We start from the raw sequence: 15,434 nt of genomic DNA, 5'->3' as shown, positions 1-15,434 counted from the left end.
AGTTAGTTGACCAACATGTCAGTCAGCGGCTCTCTCATAGAGAACACCAAAGCTCGTGGCAGAGCTATCGCACCTGTGTATGGGAGTGTCAGCTGAGACAGCCGACTGCCATGTGTGACCAACCTTACACTGCACAAAATAATGAATGGGTGACTGATATATAGTTAGGGCAGGTGCACAACTGTTTTCTCTCCATCTGAGAAAAACGGTCCAATTATGCCGATCTGAGTGCGATTAGAGTTGGACACACAAAAAAAAAAAAAGTTTATCCACCTTCTCCATTATGTCAGTCTGTGAAAATCGGACGGCATTCAGTTGTCATCCAAGTGCGGTCCAATTATTTTCATGGACCCACAGATTTGAACGGGCAGGTACCACCTGATTTTTGTAAGCTAATCGGACATTTGCACTGCCCCATAGAATAACAAGAGTACAACAGCTATCCATCAAAGCCACAGATAGCACTTGTCCGATTTACAGATCTGGCAAAAATGAAGAGACCACCGCAAAATTTTCAGTTTGTCTGATTTTTCTCTTTATAGGTATATTTGAGTAAAATGTAAATTGCTCTTTTATTCTATAAACTACTGACACCATGTCTTCGAATTTCCAAGCACTAAATTTTGTATTTATTTTCAGAAAATGAGTAATGGTCAAAGTAACAAAAAAAAAAAAAAAAAAAAAAAAAAAAATATGCAGTGCTTGCAGACCTCAAATAATGCTAAGAAAACAAGTTCATAATCATTTAGAAACAATACTAATGTTTTAACTCAGGAAGAGTTCAGAAATCATTTATTTTGTGGAATAACCATGATTTTTAGTTGTAGCTTTCATGCGTCTTGGCATGCTTGCCACCAGTCATTCACACTGCTTTTGGGTGACCTTATGCCACTCCTGGTACAAAAATGTAAGCAGTTCTTTGTTTGATGGCTTGTGACTATCCATCTTCCTCTTGATTACATTCCAGAGGTTTTCAATGGGGTTCAGGTCTGGAGATTGGGCTGCCCATGACAGGGATTTGATGTGGTGGTCCTTCTTCCACACATTGATTGACCTAGCTGTGCGCCATGGTGTAGTGTCCTGCTGGAAAAGCCAGTCCTCAGAGTTGGGGAACATTGCCTGAGCAGAAGGAATCAACTGTTTTTTCAGGATAACCTTGTATGCGGCTCGATTCATACGTCCTTCACAAAGATTAACCTGCCCATTTCCAGCCTTGCTGAAGCATCCCCAGATCATCACCGATCCTCCACCAAATTTCACAGTGGGTGCAAGACGCTGTGGTTGTACACCTCTCCAGGTCTCCGTCTAACCTTTAGACGACCAGGTGTTGGGCAAAGCTGAAAATTAGACTCAGAGAAGATTACCTTACTCCTGTCCTTTATGGTCCAATCCTTATGGTCTTTGGCAAACTTCAGCCTGGCTCTTCTTTGCTTCTCATTGATGAAAGGCTTTTCATGACTTGAGCTCTGCCTCTAGGAGCCTGTTACAAACTGTTCTTGCCATGCACTTCATCCCAGCTGCCATTCCTTTTGAAGGTCACTTGATGTCATCCTGCGGTTGCTGAGTGACACTCAAATAAGATAACGGTCATCCCGCTGAGTGGAGAGTCGTTTTTGCCCTCTGCTGGTCTGTAGCTTTGTTGTCCCCAATGACTGCTGCTTGACCTCGTTGTAATGGACTGCCATCTTAGAAATTTTAACGATGGAGGCAACATGATGCTCACTGTATCCCTCTGCTAGTAAAGCCAGAATTGAGCCCTTCTTTTCCTCACTCAAGACTTTTCTTTTCAACTCCTTTGGCATGGTAAAAAGTTATTTTTTTCATTCCTATTACTTTTGGGATATTACTAGCACTTGTTTTGCCATCCAGCTTGTCCTATTGCAAGAGGATTGAACACCACAGCAGGGTTTTTTTTATACTTTCCTTTGTTAAATAAGATTTGGTTCAGGTGATCACCTAATCAGAAGCACATTAAGTAAAATGAGGTGTACTCTGGTTGCAGGAACTGATAGTCAGTGTCTCTCCAATGGGAAGACGACATGGAGACCCCATATGTCCTTAAAGAGCATATAGAAAACTGTTGCGTCAAGTCCAAAGATTTTGTAATACACTGTGGTTTTTGTCACAATTTTTTCCTAAGATTCCATCCCCCACTCAAAAAAAAAAAAAAAAAAATCATCATCATTTTTTCCAAGAGTGGAAGGCCACAGTTAATCAAATCAGCTGTAACTTTGCTCTTCTCATACACAGTTGTAAAGAGTCAAGCTTGGACACTACACTACGAACTCTTCCTATTGCAGACAAGAACAGAGAAAAGAACCCCAAATTCAGGAACAATGGAGAGCACAGAATCCAGGCCCGAACCACCTACTGTGTTTTACCTATCCAGTGGTTTAATGATAAATGGCTATAATTCTCTTGTAGCTTAATTAATAGTATTGATAATAGTCATAGCTTTACAATATATTGTAATCGAGAGTACATTTTTGGCATTCTCCACCTTTGTGTAGATAAAAATGAGTATGGCAAAAAAATAAGGAAAAAAAAACAAATAAATGATGCTCATTTCAGGTCTCTTAAGCATATTTTTTTATTCTACTCTGATGAAATGTGTTTAAGGAGCTTATTAAATGCAAATAAGCAGCGTCATACTGGAGTACCTTGGGCCCACCAGAGAAAAAAAAATAAAAATTCTTGAGGCCCACCATCATACTTCCCAACTTTTGAAGAAAGGAAAGAGGGACAAAGGCTGCGGCAAGTCTTAGGCCATGCCCTGAACACACCCTTGTCCATGCCCCAACCACACCTATTTAGCACTGCTGATCACACTGACTGGTACTGAGGGCACAGTGGCTGGCATTATGGACACACTGACTGGTACTGAGGAAAAGAACGAACAGAGAAAGAACGAACAGAGAAAGAACGAACAGAGAAAGAACGAACAGAGAAAGAACGAACAGAGAAAGAACGAACAGAGAAAGAACGAACAGAGAAAGAACGAACAGAGAAAGAACGAACAGAGAAAGAACGAACAGAGAAAGAACGAACAGAGAAAGAACGAACAGAGAAAGAACGAACAGAGAAAGAACGAACAGAGAAAGAACGAACAGAGAAAGAACGAACAGAGAAAGAACGAACAGAGAAAGAACGAACAGAGAAAGAACGAACAGAGAAAGAACGAACAGAGAAAGAACGAACAGAGAAAGAACGAACAGAGAAAGAACGAACAGAGAAAGAACGAACAGAGAAAGAACGAACAGAGAAAGAACGAACAGAGAAAGAACGAACAGAGAAAGAACGAACAGAGAAAGAACGAACAGAGAAAGAACGAACAGAGAAAGAACGAACAGAGAAAGAACGAACAGAGAAAGAACGAACAGAGAAAGAACGAACAGAGAAAGAACGAACAGAGAAAGAACGAACAGAGAAAGAACGAACAGAGAAAGAACGAACAGAGAAAGAACGAACAGAGAAAGAACGAACAGAGAAAGAACGAACAGAGAAAGAACGAACAGAGAAAGAACGAACGATTCTATAAAGATACTAGAGCAGCCCGCCTCCCATTGTAGTGCCCACCTGAGCCTCCCAATGCAGGACATATCATGATCCGCTCACATGGACGGCATCCCCGATTCCAAGGCGATTCTGCTGTCTGCGCTGCCGGAGGAGGACACGGTGATGGATCTGAAGCATTCCCTTAAGTGCCTCCATAGTTCCGTCACAATCTCCTCCCAAAATTACCTAATTTCTGGTCAGCTACCAGCACGTCACTTCCGATGGCATGTCACGTGTGAGTTTTAAAGTGCTCTTCGGGGCTCCGCCGTGTACTCCTGTGTCCGCGGGAAAAGTAAGCTCCCGGTCGGGGCATACTCTCAAAATCGGGACTGTCGGGAGGTGTGAAGGCTCCCCACCGTACACCTCGCACACATGCGGCTCTGCTCTGTACACCTCGCACACACGCAGCTCTGCTACATCTACCCTGTAAACCCCTCCTGACCCCACAAACTTCCCCTCATCCAACACCATGACAACCAGCACAGCAGAGTCCTGCATACACAGAGGCCCCTGATCATGTGACTCCTGACTCCTCCCCTCCTGTGACATCATCACAGGTCCTGTGCGCACAGAACAACCTAGCGACATCATTGCTGGGATTTTTAGGATGATGTGGAAATGGTTGGCACAGTGCTCTCAGCTGGATGAGGGGAGTTTGCGCCTAGAGTTGTGCCCAGGCGAGATATGTAAAGTGTGCACCACTCGGTGCACACTAATGACATGCAGGGCAGGGACTAATGAAGGAGGCAGGGGCGGGACCCACCGGAGGATGCTCCAGTATCCCGTTGCCTCAGTCCGACCCTGCAAATAAAAAAAAAAAAATGTCAAATCCTAGAGCTGTAAATGTTAAAGTGGGAAAAAAATAAATTCCGGCAAAATGTAAAATTCTGAAGTATTTACACAGACAATCTTGAGTTGGTTCAGTGAGGTCAGAGAAGTTGGTCTAGTAGATGAAAAGCCCATTCTTAAGACTAAGAATTTAGAACTAGTTTGGGGTCCGCTGTATTAATATATTGTAATGATGAGGAAATATTATACATGTAGCCATGGTATTACTTCACTAAGGTCAGATTGGAAGAGGTACTATGGAACGGACAAAATATGAGGACACAAGAATATCCGTAACCATGGTCAGTATTATTATTATTATTAATTTATTGTTATAGCGCCATTTATTCCATGGCGCTTTACATGTGAGGGGGGTATACATAAAAACAAGTACAATAATCTTAAACAATACAAGTCATAACTGGTACAGGAGGAGAGAGGACCCTGCCCGCGAGGGCTCACAATCTTCAAGGGATGGGTGATAATACAGTAGGCGAGGGTAGAGCTGGTCGTGCAGCGGTTTGGTCGATCGGTGGTTACTGCAGGTTATAGGCTTGTCGGAAGAGGTGGGTCTTCAGGCTCTTTTTGAAGGTTTCGATGGTAGGTGAGAGTCTGATATGTTGTGGTAGAGAGTTCCAGAGTAGGGGTGATGCGCGAGAGAAATCTTGTATGCGATTGTGGGAAGAGGAGATAAGAGGGGAGTAGAGAAGGAGATCTTGTGAGGATCGGAGGTTGCGTGCAGGAAAGTACCGGGAGACGAGGTCACAGATGTATGGAGGAGACAAGTTGTGGATGGCTTTGTATGTCATGGTTAGGGTTTTGTAATGGAGTCTCTGGGCAATTGGGAGCCAGTGAAGGGATTGACAGAGGGGAGAAGCTGGGGAATAGCGGGGGGACAGGTGGATTAGTCGGGCAGCAGAGTTTAGAATAGATTGGAGGGGTGCGAGAGTGTTTGAGGGGAGGCCGCAGAGCATGAGGTTGCAGTAGTCAAGGCGAGAGATGATGAGGGCATGGACTAGGGTTTTTGCAGATTCTTGGGTGAGGAATGAACGGATGCGTGAAATATTTTTGAGTTGAAGTCGGCAGGAAGTGGAAAGGGTTTGGATATGTGGTTTGAAGGAGAGATCAGCATCAAGGATTACTCCGAGGCAGCGAGCTTGTGGGACTGGGGAGAGTGGGCAGTCATTTACTGTAATTGATAGGTTCGTAGGGGGGGGTCACGTGAGATGGGGGAAAGATGATGAATTCTGTTTTGTCCATGTTGAGTTTCAGATATCTAGTGGAGAAGAAGGATGAAATAGTGGACAGACATTGAGGGATTCTGGTTAGTAGGGAGGTGATATCTGGTCCAGAGATGTAGATCTGTGTGTCATCAGCATAAAGATGATACTGAAAGCCATGAGATTCTATGAGCTGTCCCAGGCCAAAGGTGTAAATAGAGAACAGCAGGGGCCCTAGGACTGAACCTTGTGGGACTCCGACAGATAGGGGGCGAGGTGAGGAGGTGGTGTGTGAGTGGGAGACGCTGAATGTCCGGTCTGTTAGGTATGATGAGATCCAGGAGAGGGCCAAGTCTGTGATGCCGAGGGATGAGAGGGTCTGTAATAATAGGGAATGGTCCACTGTGTCAAAGGTATTAAAGGTCCCCAACGTGGGAAGTGGAACATTTTGGCAGCTAGAGCATTCATTAAAAGTCATGATCATATATACAGGTGTTTCACACAAAATTAGAATATCAAAAAGTTAATTTCAGTTCAATACAAAAAGTGAAACTCATATTATATAGAGTTATTACAGAGTGATCTATTCCTTTCCTTCCACTCAACTGTCCATTAATATGCTTGGATACAGCACTCTGAACAGCTAACTTCTTCAGCAATGACTTTTTGTGGTTTACCCTCCTTGTGGAGTGTGTCAGTGACTGCCTTCTGGACATCTGTCAAGTCAGCAGTCTTCCCCATGATGGTGGAGCCTACTGAAACAGACTAAAGGCCCCGTCACACACAGCGAGATTGCTGATTTTGTGGCTCAACAGCGATCTTGCTGTGTGAGACATGCATCAGCGACTGGCCCCCCCGCCGGGTATCGCTGATCGCGCAGGAATGTCCTGGGCCATTTTTTGATAGTCGGTCTCCCGCTGGCCAGCATGCATCGCTGCATGTGGCAGCGGGAGACCAACGATCAGCACTCTCCCAGCGCTGTAAGCAGATGCTGGGAGCTGGTATCCAAGGTAAATATCAGGCAACTAAGCGAGCGCGTCGCTTAGTTACCCGCTGTGTACCTTGGATACCTGCGTGCTCACGCTAGGAGCTGGTATCCAAGGTACACAGCGGGTAACTAAGTGACGCACGCGCTTAGTTACCCGATATTTACCTTAGATACCAGCGTCCTCGCTGGTCCTGATCACCGGTGAGTCTGCCTGTTTGACAGCTCACCAGCGATCATGTAGCGAGGCACCAGCGATCCTGACAAGGTCGTATCGTTGTCGGGATCGCTGGTGCATCGTTTAGTGTGACGGGACCCAAAGGGACCTTTTTAAACACTTAGGAAGCCTTTGCAGGTGTTTTTTTTGTTAATGATTCATATTACTGAGATAACCCAAAAGTCATTTTCATTGGCTGTAAGCCATAATCAACATTAACAGAAATAAACACTTGAAATAGATCACTCTGTTTGTAATGACTCTATATAATGAGTTTCACTTTTTGTATTAAAGAACTGAAATTAATTTTTGGTGTATTTCAGCAGCACTAAAAGCAGAGTAGGCGGCTAACCACAAGTTTTAAATCCCTCCTAAGTAACTTCCCATCTGCAGGATCAAAGTACATAGCAACAAAGTCAGCTCATATACAAAGTATGGGCGATGGAGGACAGAAAGGTAATAACAATGGACCTCCTTCACGTATTGAAGATCCTATAGTTATGAATTTACATGGAAAAAAAAAAAAAAATACAGATATGTCCATCAATTGATTTGCCAAATAGCATCTCTGGTATGGGGAAGAAAGACTATCTGCCATATAATGCCATACAACATGTCTGAAGCCTCATAACATAATACATGTGGAGTTGAATGGAGTGGCTGGTCATGCCTGCGCTCTTGCCTGTCTGTACAAGTTTCGGGAAGGAGCTTTCCTAGGAATAATTTTTGTGCAATAACTGCAGTGAAAACAGGCTGCAAATCACCCGACTAATGAGCTAAGCACACTCATTTAATGGGTGAAATAATCTTTAGGCTTGATTAAAAGGAATCTGTCAGTGGGATCAACCTTCCTAAGACGGCTATATGGGCATGTAAGTCATAGGAAGATGAATAAAATATCTTGATATCGGAGATCCGATGCCTTCTACGTTTCTACATTTTATTTAATATGTGAATAAGCTGGTAAGATCTATGGGTCAGACATAGATCTCGACAAAAATCTGTCTCCAGAGCTTATTATACATGACTGGAGACATTACCAGTGGGAGACATGTAGAGCAGGAGAGAAGACTGTCAGTCATTACATGTCTGATACTGGTCATGTCCCCTTTCATTTAAAATAATCTCTAGAGGAAGATTCTCATGCAGATCAGCGTCCGGCCCATAGAGTGTGACACCTCATTTACATATTAAGAAAAACGTCGATTTCTCAAGAATAAGACATCGGATTGCAGATATCATGGTATCATTTAGATGGCTTAGGAGGGTTGATCCTTTTGACAGACTCACTTAGAAAGATCATTGTTTTTGGCAGCACATGGGCTGCTGAGAAAAATGGCAGCCTATGCGCACAGGTTGCCTGTCTAAATAGGCTACTAAGTGACTGCGGATAGGCAAATATGCAGATTGGCAGCTGTTTAAGGCCATGTGCACACGATGCAGATTTCCAGCGGATCCGCAGCGGATTTTACCGCGCAGAAACGCTGCATATCCGCATTGTGATGTACAGTAGAATGTTAATCAATAGGAAAAAAAAAAAAAACGCTGTGCAGACGCTGTGGATTTTTCCGCGCGGTTTTCTTGTGGTTCAAAATATGCAGCATGTCACTTCTTTTGTGCGGTTTTCCACCTGCTCCATTCTCCAAATCCGCAGGGGAAAACCGCAAGAAAACCAGAAGAAATCCGCAGGAAAAACGCAGGTCATTAGCCCTGCGGATTTCTTCAATTCTGTGCGATAAAATCCACAGGGCTAAAAAGTACGTCTGCACTTAGCCTAAGTATGCTGGTAGGGTAGTGTAAACCCACAATAAGTCTATGTGACACTGAGGGATAAGAAGATAGCCAAGTACAGCACTTTGCTTGGCCCTATTCATCTGTTCTATCAAGTTCAAATGGCTGAGCAAAGCACATGCGGGAACAGCGTCACCATTCTTGACCATGTCTAGGGGAGAAACAAAGAAGAATTGGGGACACAAGCCTATGGGACCATCACCAATCTAACAATTAGGCTCAGTGGTTAGCACTGTTGCTTTGCAGCGCTGGGGTCCTGGGTTCAAATCCCACTAAGGACAACATCTGCAAGAAGTTTGCATGTTCTGTTTGTGTGGATTTCCTCCCGGTTCTCCAGTTCCTCCCACATTCCAAAGAAAAACTGATAGGGAATATGGATTGTGAGCCCCACTGTAGGGGGCAACAAATGCTGCATTATAGCCTGGGCAAGTCCTTCCTGGGTAGTCCTGCACATATTTTAACCTGTCGCAGTTGTGTTTTGACTACTTTTGACTGAATTCAGACTCTACAACCTATAGCCAACCATTTGAGCTGTCTACTTGTGATATATGGGAGACCAAATACTGCTGAATTTCCCCCAATAGTGCTAAATTATGAACTGACATGTATACACTCATATGAAACACGGCTCCTGAATTCACCTCATTTTTCCATCAGTCATAGAAATTTTAGAGATCTTACTTGGGGAGAACATTTTCTGTTTATTGGCTGGTGAAAGGTCCAAGTCTACCATGTTCAAAATGCGGGAAAAAAAATAAATATAATGTGATTAAAAAAAATGAAAGGAAGGTTCAATACAGTTGTAGACGAACGCACACGGTTTCAAGGATATGAATGAGGCCTGACAAATCACGGGCAGCACAACCACCGAGGGACTTGAAAATATCACTGAAAATCGACTGCAGGCAGGAGAAAATGTGATAAAGAGCAGGCAACAGAAACAAAGAGGATGTCCAATAAACAAAAGAAACGTGTACAATCCTCTCTGTTGGAAGTTTTCTCACAAATGATAATCTGATCACTGGGTATCCCATTGCTGGAACTTGCAGTGATTAGCTATAATCTGTGAGGAAACCAGTGAGCAAGTGATTGAGGGGAATCTGCCATTAGACTCATGCTGCCCAAATCATGGGCTGCATGATTCAGAGCCCGGCTGCACAACTGTAGACTGGTAAAAGGTCTTACTTAAAGGCTTTGCCGTTTCAGAGAAAACAGTTTGAAAAGTTGGCCGGGGACCATAGAGAGCGACCCGACTAGTCCGATGTGGCCCTCTTCCGGCATTTCTTCACCATGCTATGTACACACATGGCGAGAGCTGTCAATCCACTGCAGTACAGGTACTGGGCATGAACTGATATACATTGAAAAGGTTATTCTCAAGTTGTCTTGAGTTACTAAGAGCCCTGCAGTCTCGTTACTTCCTGGTTGCCGGGGGGGCAATCGCTCCTCCTTGAGTGACAGTTGTGGTCAGTGACCTCCTACCTCTGAGCTTATCGAGCTACTGTGACACATTAACGGTCTGTCAGTGCTTGTTCTGAAATCTACACTATCACTGTGTTTGCCTATAAATATACAGTGCCTACAAGTAGTATTCAACCCCCTGCAGATTTAGCAGGTTTACACATTCGGAATTAACTTGGCATTGTGACATTTGGACTGTAGATCAGCCTGGAAGTGTGAAATGCACTGCAGCAAAAAAGAATGTTATTTCTTTGTTTAATTTTTTTTTTAAATTGTGAAAAGTTTATTCAGAGGGTCATTTATTATTCAACCCCTCAAACCACCAGAATTCTGTTTGGTTCCCCTAAAGTATTAAGAAGTATTTCAGGCACAAAGAACAATGAGCTTCACATGTTTGGATTAATTATCTCTTTTTCCAGCCTTTTCTGACTATTTAAGACCCTCCCCAAACTTGTGAACAGCACTCATACATGGTCAACATGGGAAAGACAAAGGAGCATTCCAAGGCCATCAGAGACAAGATCGTGGAGGGTCACAAGGCTGGCAAGGGGTACAAAACCCTTTCCAAGGAGTTGGGCCTACCTGTCTCCACTGTTGGGAGCATCATCCGGAAGTGGAAGGCTTATGGAACTACTGTTAGCCTTCCACGGCTTGGACCGCCTTTGAAAGTTTCCTCTCGTGCCGAGGCCAGGCTTGTCCGAAGAGTCAAGGCTAACCTAAGGACAACAAGGAAGGAGCTCCGGGAAGATCTCATGGCAGTGGGGACATTGGTTTCAGTCAATACCATAAGTAACGTACTCCACCGCAATGGTCTCCGTTCCAGACGAGCCCGTAAGGTACCTTTACTTTCAAAGCGTCATGTCAAGGCTCGTCTACAGTTTGCTCGTGATCACTTGGAGGACTCTGAGACAGACTGGTTCAAGGTTCTCTGGTCTGATGAGACCAAGATCGAGATCTTTGGTGCCAACCACACACGTGACGTTTGGAGACTGGATGGCACTGCATACGACCCCAAGAATACCATCCCTACAGTCAAGCATGGTGGTGGCAGCATCATGCTGTGGGGCTGTTTCTCAGCCAAGGGGCCTGGCCATCTGGTCCGCATCCATGGGAAGATGGATAGCACGGCCTACCTGGAGATTTTGGCCAAGAACCTCCGCTCCTCCATCAAGGATCTTAAGATGGGTCGTCATTTCATCTTCCAACAAGACAACGACCCAAAGCACACAGCCAACAAAACCAAGGCCTGGTTCAAGAGGCAAAAAATCAAGGTGTTGGAGTGGCCTAGTCAGTCTCCTGACCTTAACCCAATTGAAAACTTGTGGAAGGAGCTCAAGATTAAAGTCCACATGAGACACCCAAAGAACCTAGATAACTTGGAGAAGATCTGCATGGAGGAGTGGGCCAAGATAACTCCAGAGACCTGTGCCGGCCTGATCAGGTCTTATAAAAGACGAATATTAGCTGTAATTGCAAACAAGGGTTATTCCACAAAATATTAAACCTAGGGGTTGAATAATAATTGACCCACACTTTTATGTTTAAAATTTATTAAAATTTAACTGAGCAACATAACTTTTTGGTTTGTAAGATTTATGCATCTGTTAATAAATCCTGCTCTTGTGTGAAGTTTGAAGGCTCTAACTTATTTGCATCTTATCAAACCTGCTAAATCTGCAGGGGGTTGAATACTACTTGTAGGCACTGTATATGCAAGAATTAATACACAGAGAATGTAAGCACTGAGAGCTGCAATCAAAGGCCCGGGAAGTGATTACAGCCACTGCTCACCGCTCCGGGAACGCCCCAATGACTGAAAGTAAGCAGCTGCTGGGAGGATATAAGTTTATTTCCTCCCAGTAGCTGTGCTTTCAGTAAGGCTGGAGGCAGAATTAACACTATTTGTCTGCAGAATAGCCCTATATCTGCAGGTACATAGTATTTTTTGGACAACCGCTCCCTTTAAATTTTGACAGTCTAGAATACATGAAGCACATTCTATACATTTCATGTGATGTTAGAAATTGATATACAAATCATCGATCATTCGGACCTTCAGTGAGACCATCTGGATTGGATGCTAAAAGAAAGTGGAATGTAGAAAAGACTACAGAAATACACACAAAAAAAAGTTCCTTCTCACCCCCCAATGGGGGGTGGACTTTGTTGTCCTTTTTCATTCCAGAGGTCTGGGAGTTTGTGCGCAGGATCTTAGTTGTTTCCAGTATTGCGCTTTTCTGGAAAGAGAGCTCAGATTATTATAATTTTCATTCAACTTCTTAATGTCAAAACATCAAAATTGTATTATCACTTATTTAAAGCGCTATTAGTTCCAGGAGTGTTACATATAATGAAAGGTTTAAGTACAGGCTATACTACAATTGAGGCACGCCACACCGATGAAGTTAATTTAACCATGGTGTCTTTGGTGACCATTTGCCATCTTGTGCCATGCCTCATTATTTCAAGACGACAATATATAATCTGGGTTCTATTTGCTTCTGATGTTTGGATTTCTTCAGAACTCAGATTTCCTTTTCTAGAATGTACTTTCCTAACACAATCTAAAGAGGCGCTCCTGCCAAGGAATCTCCGCACCAGTCTAACACTGCAGCCTTTTTAATTGGAGCGGAGGGAGAGTAAAAGAAAAAAACAAAAAAAAAAAAAAAAAAAAAGGATGAAAAAGCAGTGTCAGATTGCATTTTCTGTGATGTGCCTAACTAAAGTAATTAGTGGTCTACCGAGAGAGACAGAGGACCATGAAATTTAATTTGTCAGGGGTGCTAGCAGAATTTTCTTTTTTGTTTGTAAAGTGGACGGCTAATTTAAAGTTTGGGGACATCTGTGCTCCCACCAAGATGCTTCTCAAAGTGGATATTTTTTCTTTTCTTTTTTAATTCACATTATTTATTTATTTTTTTTTTAAGAAAACTGAATACAAAAAGTTATTTAAAAAAAAAAAAAAAAAAAAAAAGTACAAAATTATTTATGGAGGATGATCAGCAGCACCAGTAACTTTATTTTGCAGACCTTCAAAAACTTTACCAAGATTCCAGAAGTTCCAAAGTTCCATCTTAAAATTGTCACCCAAGATGGATGAGAGGTTGAAAAGGGAGCTCCAGACTCGCACTCCATGTGAGAACGGGTTAATGAACGCCAATGATTTACTGCCAAGACATTTCGAGCCAGGTATTTATCTCTGTTGACAACCAAGTGGAATACACCAAGGGTGAACAAGGGTCATGTTTGAGTCTCCCAAAAAAAGGATTACCTTTGAAAAAAGAATGCAAGAAAGACACACCACCTGTTCTCAGAAAGGTTGTGTCCACATCTGTACACATTTAGCATTCTGCCTCCAAGGTAAATATGGCTTATGTCCTGCTGTAAGGATAGTGGAACCACTCTCTATGGCGGTTGAAACATTTATTTTTTTTTGGGTCGATTTGCATATTCATCCATTGCTGTCCTCATGCTCTAGACAAACGTCTGCTGCAAAGGCTTCTGTTTTCATTAAAAAAATAAATAAAAAAAATTCTGAACTGAACACACATTTCTTCTCTTCTCTCTTGCATAGTAAATATTGGAAACAGATTCTTGACCAAAGCTCCCCCCTTCTTTAACTACTGCCAAAAGGAAGTCTGGGGAAGCACTCAACTAGAATGGATATTTAGGAGAGGAACACTGTTCTGGAAAAGAACAGGAGCAAACAAGATGAAGCAAGAAAAAAAAAAATGCAGATTTTATAAAAATTTATAAAGGCAAATCTAATATTCTAGGCTTCTAGTGTGTGAATATAGATCTTCATTATAGATATGCATGCGAGTACTGGAATAACATAGTATGAGTATTAAGACGCACTTATTGGGTTTTGGCTCAGGGGAGACAGGCACTGAACGCTTCAGGACAGTGCCAACTAGTGGTCAGGTTAGGAATAAACCATAATATTTTACAGCCACTATATTATCACAGGAACAGGAGTATTTATTTATTTTTTTTGCACAGCAGATAATACTTATAAAAGACAACACATACCTTGCATTATGCTCAAAACAGTCCTAATGCCCAACGGTGCTGCAATGAAATATTAATACACATTGATTTAAACGGTAAGCTTTTTTTTTTTTTCTTACATAAGGCAGAAGTAATCTGGCAGAATAAGGCACTTGTCCACCAACAAAAATGATACCTTTGTTTTATAGATTCGATGTGCCAGTCATGAGAAATTTAGCGTAGAAGTCACATGCAGATCAGATAAGAAGTGCACCGGGGGCGTGTCAGTGCACTTGGTCTGCTTCCTCTTCACTGACACCCCCCCCCCATGCACTTCCAGTCTGATTTGCATATAGCTTCTACACTAGATTTCTCATGACTGGCATGTCCGATTTCTATAAAATTAGAGATCATATAACTGGGGACAAGTGCCTATACAGCCATACCATTACTTCAACAGGCAAAGACGTGCACACCGTTTCCCTATCTATGGTTGTAATTCTCACCTCACCAGAAATATGACCAGTAGCAAAGATCCATGTGCACGAACCCAGTGTCTGCGCCTACAGAGTAGTGTGCTGCCATATGGCGCCTCCATATAGTGCCCTATTACAGAGACCTGCCATGTGTTATCAGATGACATATTATAGCAGGTTTTTCCCCCCCCTTAGAAGCATTACTTTTAGGCTGTGTTCACACACAGCGTTTTTTTTAGCGGTTTTGACTATAAAACCGCTAAAAATAAGCTTCCCATTAATTTCTATGCATTTTGCACTTTTTGTGCATATTGATGTGTTTTTTACCGCGAAAAAAACGCATCGCGGTAAAAAAACGCAGCATGCTCATTAATTTTGCGGATTTTTCCGCGTTTCTGGCTAGTTCAATGCATTTTGAAAACGCGCCGGAAAAAAAAAACGCATCAAAACCGCGCAAAAACCGCAACGAAAACGCGAAGACAAAAAAGGCGCGGTTTCTGGGAAGGGAGTCAGGTTTTTGAAGACTGGGGACGTGGAAAACTGCACAAAAGAAGTGACATGCTGCGGATTTTGTACCGCGGAAAAATCCGCAGCGTCTGCACAGCGGTTTTTTTTTTTTCATTGATTTAAATGCTACTGTACATCACAATGCGGATATGCAACGTTATTGCGCGGTAAAATCCGCTGCGGATCCGCTGGATATCTGCATCGTGTGCACATGGCCTTACCGTATATAGTAAGCTACAACAACAACAAAAAAGTCTGAAATGTGAAATTAGGCTGGTGAAAGTCTAGTCAGGGCCTCATGCACACGACAGCACAGTAAAGCCATGCTGTCCAGGCTACGGGACCAAGTCAGCAATCACTATGGCTACAGACTAGTGAATTTTCACTTTGTGAGCTGTCAGAAT

General features: G+C 42.9%; 1 protein-coding gene across 6 annotated transcripts in view; it reads right to left on the bottom strand.

Moving 5' to 3' along the window:
- Positions 1-15,434, bottom strand: part of ADAMTS6 (ADAM metallopeptidase with thrombospondin type 1 motif 6) — a 405,198-nt gene that overhangs the window by 380,619 nt on the left and 9,145 nt on the right. Inside the window, exon 2 of one of the 6 annotated variants that reach the window (XM_073584243.1) lies at positions 14,090-14,128. The exons of the other annotated variants lie outside the window; for them this stretch is intronic. The gene's annotated coding sequence lies outside the window, so the exon portion shown is untranslated. The remainder of the gene's footprint in view (positions 1-14,089; positions 14,129-15,434) is intronic. 6 annotated transcript variants of the gene reach the window in all.

The sequence above is a fragment of the Dendrobates tinctorius genome, unplaced genomic scaffold, assembly GCF_039654945.1.
Source record: "Dendrobates tinctorius isolate UK_male_01 unplaced genomic scaffold, ASM3965494v1 ptg000083l, whole genome shotgun sequence".
Classification (NCBI taxonomy): Eukaryota; Metazoa; Chordata; class Amphibia; order Anura; family Dendrobatidae; genus Dendrobates; species Dendrobates tinctorius.
Note: the sequence above shows the minus strand (reverse complement) of the source record. Positions and strands in the feature narration are given on the sequence as shown.